The sequence below is a fragment of the Camelina sativa genome, chromosome 13 (genome assembly GCF_000633955.1).
Source record: "Camelina sativa cultivar DH55 chromosome 13, Cs, whole genome shotgun sequence".
Lineage (NCBI taxonomy): Eukaryota > Viridiplantae > Streptophyta > Magnoliopsida > Brassicales > Brassicaceae > Camelina > Camelina sativa.
The window spans coordinates 9,616,526-9,622,905 of NC_025697.1; the positions used below are offsets into that span (position 1 = coordinate 9,616,526).

Below are 6,380 nucleotides of genomic sequence, written 5' to 3' on the forward strand. Positions count from 1 at the left end.
TTTTTTTTTTTTTTTTTTGCCTTTTTCGGATCAAGATAACAAAATATATTAAGCTTTTTTGAGAGAGACCGAGAGGTAAATTAACTCGATAGAGATAGAGAGAAAGAGATGTTATTAGTTTTGAATTGTTGGATGAATTATTGCATATGTAGACAGATGTCAAAAGAAGAAGAAACAAATTGCACTTATTGACTGCTTTCCTACAATTTGTTAATNTTTTTTTTTTTTTTTTTTTTTTTTTTTTTTTTTTTTTTTTTTTTTTTTTTTTTTTTTTTTTATCTTCTGTATAATTTTGGAGTTATTTGTTGGAGATCAGTTAGTTTTAATTAGTGATTCAGAGTTAAGGGAAGAAGGAAATAGTTCAAACAACGTGTATTTATGGTTATTGTTTAATAGTATTTAGCTTGAATATATGAATTGAATAGTTAATTTGTTCTCTAAGTTTTGTATAATTTACCTGTAATAATGATGTTCTGCTTTGTACTGCCAATCAAACAAATTTATAGAAATTTAGGTAAACATCTTTTTAGGTTATTTAAAAAGTAGTTTCTAGAAAGTGACTAACAAAAAAAAACGCAAGAAACTTACATAACCTTGGGTCGAAGAAACTGTACTGTTTATTTTAACTTAATAGTGTATATATAACTAGGAGCCAATTACATGTACAATATTAATGAGGAAATCAAGCTGTAATTCATATTGCCCGTCCGTGATGTTGTAATGAAGGACACAATTTGAGTTGTGGTGATACAATATTTACTTATTTTTGGTGTAAATTAATAAATTTGGACCTTAGCTCCATTAGTAATCTTCTATGATGGAAGTAATTTTCTCTGTTTGAAGACCAAAACAGATTAAATTATCTTAACGTCGATGCTAAGTATTGTTGAATTTGTCTTGCAAATAAAGAACCTTCTCTATTCGTCACGAAATGTCCACACGATAATAAGTTAAAAAAGCACACATTAACTATTACGTATGTTACGTATACGTTATTACGTACGTGGTTTTTTTATGGGTAAGGGTTTCTCTATTAAATGAAAAGAAGTAAAGTTTGTACGAGCTACTTTTTTTAGTTAGACATGCCATAAAAAAATTATATGGAGCTAACTAGAATTTAATAAGCAATTAAGGAGGGCCCGTTGATCGTGGTCCTGGAATTGACTTATCACTTATGGGTAGGCTCTCTCGGTCTCTCCGAAACCAGAGTTAGAGCTAATCTTGAGTTCAACATAAGTTTTAGAGTTGATAATTAAAACATAAGCCAATCGAAACAGTTTAGATTTTAAAAACCATCTCTAGCGAGCTTTGATTTCGAATATGATCGCATACAACCTTAGAGCGTAACGTGGTGCTTGCATGATTTATACTCGTCAAGAATCAGACTGTAGTGATATAGTGGCTGAGATTGTGTGAAGAAGAGAACTGACCAAGTCCGTAAAAGGAGGTTTCGAGTTTGGGTTTAAAAAGAGAAGAAACTCTGGTACGAGTTTTTCAGGCACAAATCAAGTGATCAATCGGTTTACACATATCAGAAATTAAACCAGGATTGGTTCAAAGCTTGGTTGAAGACGAGATGTACTTAAAAAGTTGACATCGGGTTGATCTTGGAGAACTCGTACGTAAACTCGAGGTCTTTTGACACTATGCCAGTAGAAAATATATAAATCATGCTATCGAAATCACCATCCAGTACTTCGCTGTCAGCGAACTTCCCACTTGCGCAGGGATACAAATCATATAATCGTTCGTTCATACAACCACAAATGTATTTTGTTAATTATATAATATGGCAGTTTTCTAAAGTATATGTTTTTTGGCCATTGGGCTATATTTTTACATAGCGTGATATCCTTGAAATTTGGGGACCATTGGGCTTCACATTGCTCATCCCGCTCCCAGTACCCCTTAACGAGAGTCGTTCATAGTAGTATAGTACTAAAAACCGCCAATCACATACAATACTGTATTGTCAATACACAACAATTTAGTATACGCCTACGTAACCTTTGTAGCTTTACCACCAAGTATGAATCATTCATTAGTACTAGTAGTATATGTGGTCGAACATCAAACAAATAAATTCTTTATATTAAAAACAAGAAAAAGGTTGCCACACTAATTTGTAGCATAGCATGCTACTGCAAATAAGTAAGGAACGCTTATAACTTCACTGCGTCTAATTGTATATATATACAAACAAAAAAAGAAACCACAAATTAACGTTTAATAACTTGATTTAATGACTTTGTTTTGGATCTTTTTAGTTTTGGTCTGTTAACATCATAGAACACTCTTATTTAAGTACTTTTATAGTCTCTTATTCGGTATAAAATTATCTCAATTTTCGATCTTTGCCACAGTTCAGTGATTTAATCCATCTAATATCTATTGTACTGTTAGCTGTGAAGGCTATTGCTTTTGGCTTATATATAGTCCAAATCCGTAATCATATTTTGATTATATTTGTGTTGACCCCACAAGATGTAAATCATCTGCTTTCAAATATAACTTTAACAATTCAGCCGTATTAAAACGACACCTCAAGAACTAGTTGGACTAACATCATTCATATGATATTTGTATCGAGTCTTTAGTACAAGTTTTATTTATATAACAACATTTTCACACACGTAAAAACGTGAGTAATTTATATATAGAATAACACATAGGGAACCTTATGTATATATATATATATGAACATTGAAAACCATCTAAGACCAAAAGATAGGGGGGGGGGGGTCAAGATTGGCTTGTTACAAAAATATGCAAGCAAATCCTAGAAAAGAGAAGGAAATTACAGTGTGGACATAGCACATAAATACAAAGAAGAAGAAAAAAAAGAAAAGAAATGTGAAGCAAATTGGTATATATAGACTATACCGTATAGTAAAAAAGAAAAAGAAGAATAAGATGATGAAGTCTGGCTATAATTAAACTACACCATAAAGAAGAACAAAGAGGCTTGCTTACATTGTGACATACATATATATATATAGGCTTCAAACAAAGATTTTTTACCTCTAGGTGGTGGTAGCTGAAGATTCTGCTGGTTCAAGATAATTTTGAAATCTTGAAATAAATCCATAAATTGAATAAAAATCAATATATAGGAATATATGTTCCAAGATCACGAAAAAAATTGGATCTCAGAAATTCCAAAGGTTAATACTGTAATGAGAGAAATCATCTTCACAAGCTCCATCATAGTAAAAATCAGACGAGAGCTGTTGCTGCTGCTGTTGTTGTGTTGGAAAATACAAATTGGTTGAATCATCATCCGTGAAAAAACCGAACTACCCCGAGGTTTGAGGACCTACAAGATTCTCGTCCTCCCATATAAAAGGCCAATACGACGACGTGTCGTTACTACTATTAGTACCCTCGTTGTTGATGTTATTACCTTGCTCAACTTGCCCTAACATAGGCCCACCACTCCCACCACTCATTCCCCCACGTGCCGAAATTATCTCTTCCTCCTCCTCCTCCGTCTTATGTTCGCCACGTGGCGGAGACGGTTGCGGTGGTACTAGCTGATCCTCCTCTTCCTCGCAGGCGAAACGGCTTGCCACGACCTGAATCTGCTGCGGGGTAAGAGAACGACCGCCGGGAATCACCGGGGGATTGTCTGGGAAGTTGAAACGTGCCCCAGGGCCACGTAGACAGTAAAGAGCCGCGTCGAAAGCACGCGCCGCTTTCTCAGCTGATTCAAAAGAGCCGAGCCAGATCCTCTCGCGGCTGTTGGGGAGACGTATCTCAGCAACCCATTTGCCCCACTTCCTCTTCCGTACACCAGTGTACTTGGGCGATGCAGCATCCATATCTAGAGTTGGATAATATAAAATGGGGTTTTTGTGTATTTTTTTGAGGTTGAGTGATGGAATTAGTTATGTATGTATTTTCTTCAGGTATGTTTTGGAGATGACAGTATAGTGAAAATGGCGGCTTGTGAGTGTATATATACATGAGTGTGTGATAAGTACAGTTATAAGAAGAAGAAGAAGGAGGTCGCAGATTGTATGCGCGTTGTTGAAGAAGATGATGCCTACGTGGCAACGCGGATGCCTAGTTAGCGAGCACGTTTTATTATTCCACACGTGCTCTGTAAATTAATTCCCTCCAGTTATTATGATGTTTTCACTGGCTAATTTTACCCCTTTTTTTATTACTAAACCACAAAATTAGAGCGTTAATCATATATTAATCTTTTTCACTTCTTATTATTAAAATATAAGTTTTATTTCTTACTAGTTTTTAATTTCAAATTAGAAAATTTATAAGAGCTGCATTGGTAAATATTAAGTGGGTTTCTCAAAATATTATATTTTAATCATTTTTATATAAAATTATTATTTATTTTAAATAAGAAATCAGAAAAAAAAATATAACCTGATAAAATTAGTCATTTATTCAGAATAGTTTCTTAAGATTTTTTAAATGAGAATCTTTGAGAAATGTTTCTCACTATCTCTCCTATTTTTCTGTTACTTTTTATTTTTTAATTAGTGAGAACTTAGTTGAGAAAGCCTGGATGCATATGACCTAATAAATACAATATTACAACTACAAAAAAAAATTGAATGTAATCTTTATTCAAACCAAAAAAAGTTTTTACATCTTAAAAATTGAAAGTTCTTATGGAAATAATCGTTAGAGTTGTTTATAGACTTTCCTAGTATTTGTAAGTTTTACCATTATTCTTTTTTTGTTAAAAGCTTACAATATTTTTACAAATTTGATCGAGTGATTTAAAAACATATGTAACTCTTCTGATGACTAATAAATCTAAGTATTTTGGCAATCGTGATCTTCAAAACTAGCTAAAAATGTGTATTTATTAAACGAGTTATACCGATGCCAAGTAATGTGGTACTTTACAATTAATGTATCTGTTTCTTTTATTTATGTTCTTTCTCTATTTGAACGTTTTTTTTGCTACAGTCGTAGAAGACATATCGCATTTTTATATATTTTCTTTTGAGCAAAAACAAGGCATATGGCATATAAGTCCAACTGAAACCGGTATAATTGAGTTATAGTACCACAATACCATTTTGAGAGATCATCTTAAAAATGTGATATCGAGGGCGAGGCAGTCACCGTTTTTTTGTTTTTGGTTGCTTGTTTGTATCCAAAAGTGTTAAGCACCTTAGTAGTACGACTAATAACGTGTATATAACGTATATATAGAGACCATGACTTAATTTATCTACTATTTTTTTCCTTTTTTTTGTCGACCACATATTTAAATGATCAAAACAAACCTTTCAAATTGGTGACCCATTATATATGATGTGAAGATTTTACAAACGAAGAACTTATTTATGAGCATAGGCATTGACATGAGACTAAGATAAATAATTCAAAACAATGACATAAACAACAGCAAAGTCTGCAATTACATATTTACATATGATCAACCAACAAAAGACGACAATAGCATTAGCATTTACAACAGACTGTTCTGACCCGGTTAAAATAGATAGTTATGCTTTCTCCACATATATTGCAATTTAAACGGATATGTTAACACGTAAAGCTCTATTATATATGTCGGTTAAATATTAGTTTATGTATGCCTTGTTCTCCCGGTTTGGATTTATAAACCGTTTTAATTATAAATTTTGTTGAAGCAATTATATATAACTATATAACTGGGGTAGATCAAATGGTGTTAGTATAATTGGTAACTCTCTTTTAAATATCTTTTCCAAAAGTGAAAGGTATCATGTAAAATATAAAGTGGATGGTTTGGTACATTTGTAGTCCCCTTGTGCCATAGATGAAATTAGGACTTTAAATTACTTTATATTTAATATAGATAAATTGATAGATAGACATGTGTTTGGTCAACATCCTATCATAGTATTGTTAACACGTTTCATGAAAGCTACACTTGTGAAGGAAAGAATTTGGATCCTTCCCTACTTCTTTCTTAATCATCTATTATGTATATATATAATTTTTTTTTTGCTTTTTAATTAGGTTTGTATTCAGCGGCTATATAACAGACGTTGGATAAAACGATTAACCAGACATTTTATTACTAATTTGTTTCTTAGTTGTCAATAACAAAACGACAAACATCAACAGTTGAATTTTATTCATTTTACAATTGTTGATTCAACAATACTCCAGGTTTTAATTACAGATTAGAGAAAACTCGAGTAATGATTTAAAAATTATACTAACAGTAAAATTTTAACGTTTAAAATTTTGAATTAACGACCAAACATCAAAACATAGCATTGCCATTAACAACTACAAAACAAACATTTTTTCAGAAAACAAAAAAAAAAATTATAATACAAACTCAATCAATTGTTTATATGGTCCCCATTCCCATCGTTATAATGTTTTTTTTTTTTTTTTTTTTTTAA

General features: G+C 32.0%; 1 pseudogene; it reads right to left on the bottom strand.

The window, feature by feature from the left end:
- Positions 3,074–3,937, bottom strand: LOC104736206 (annotated as a pseudogene).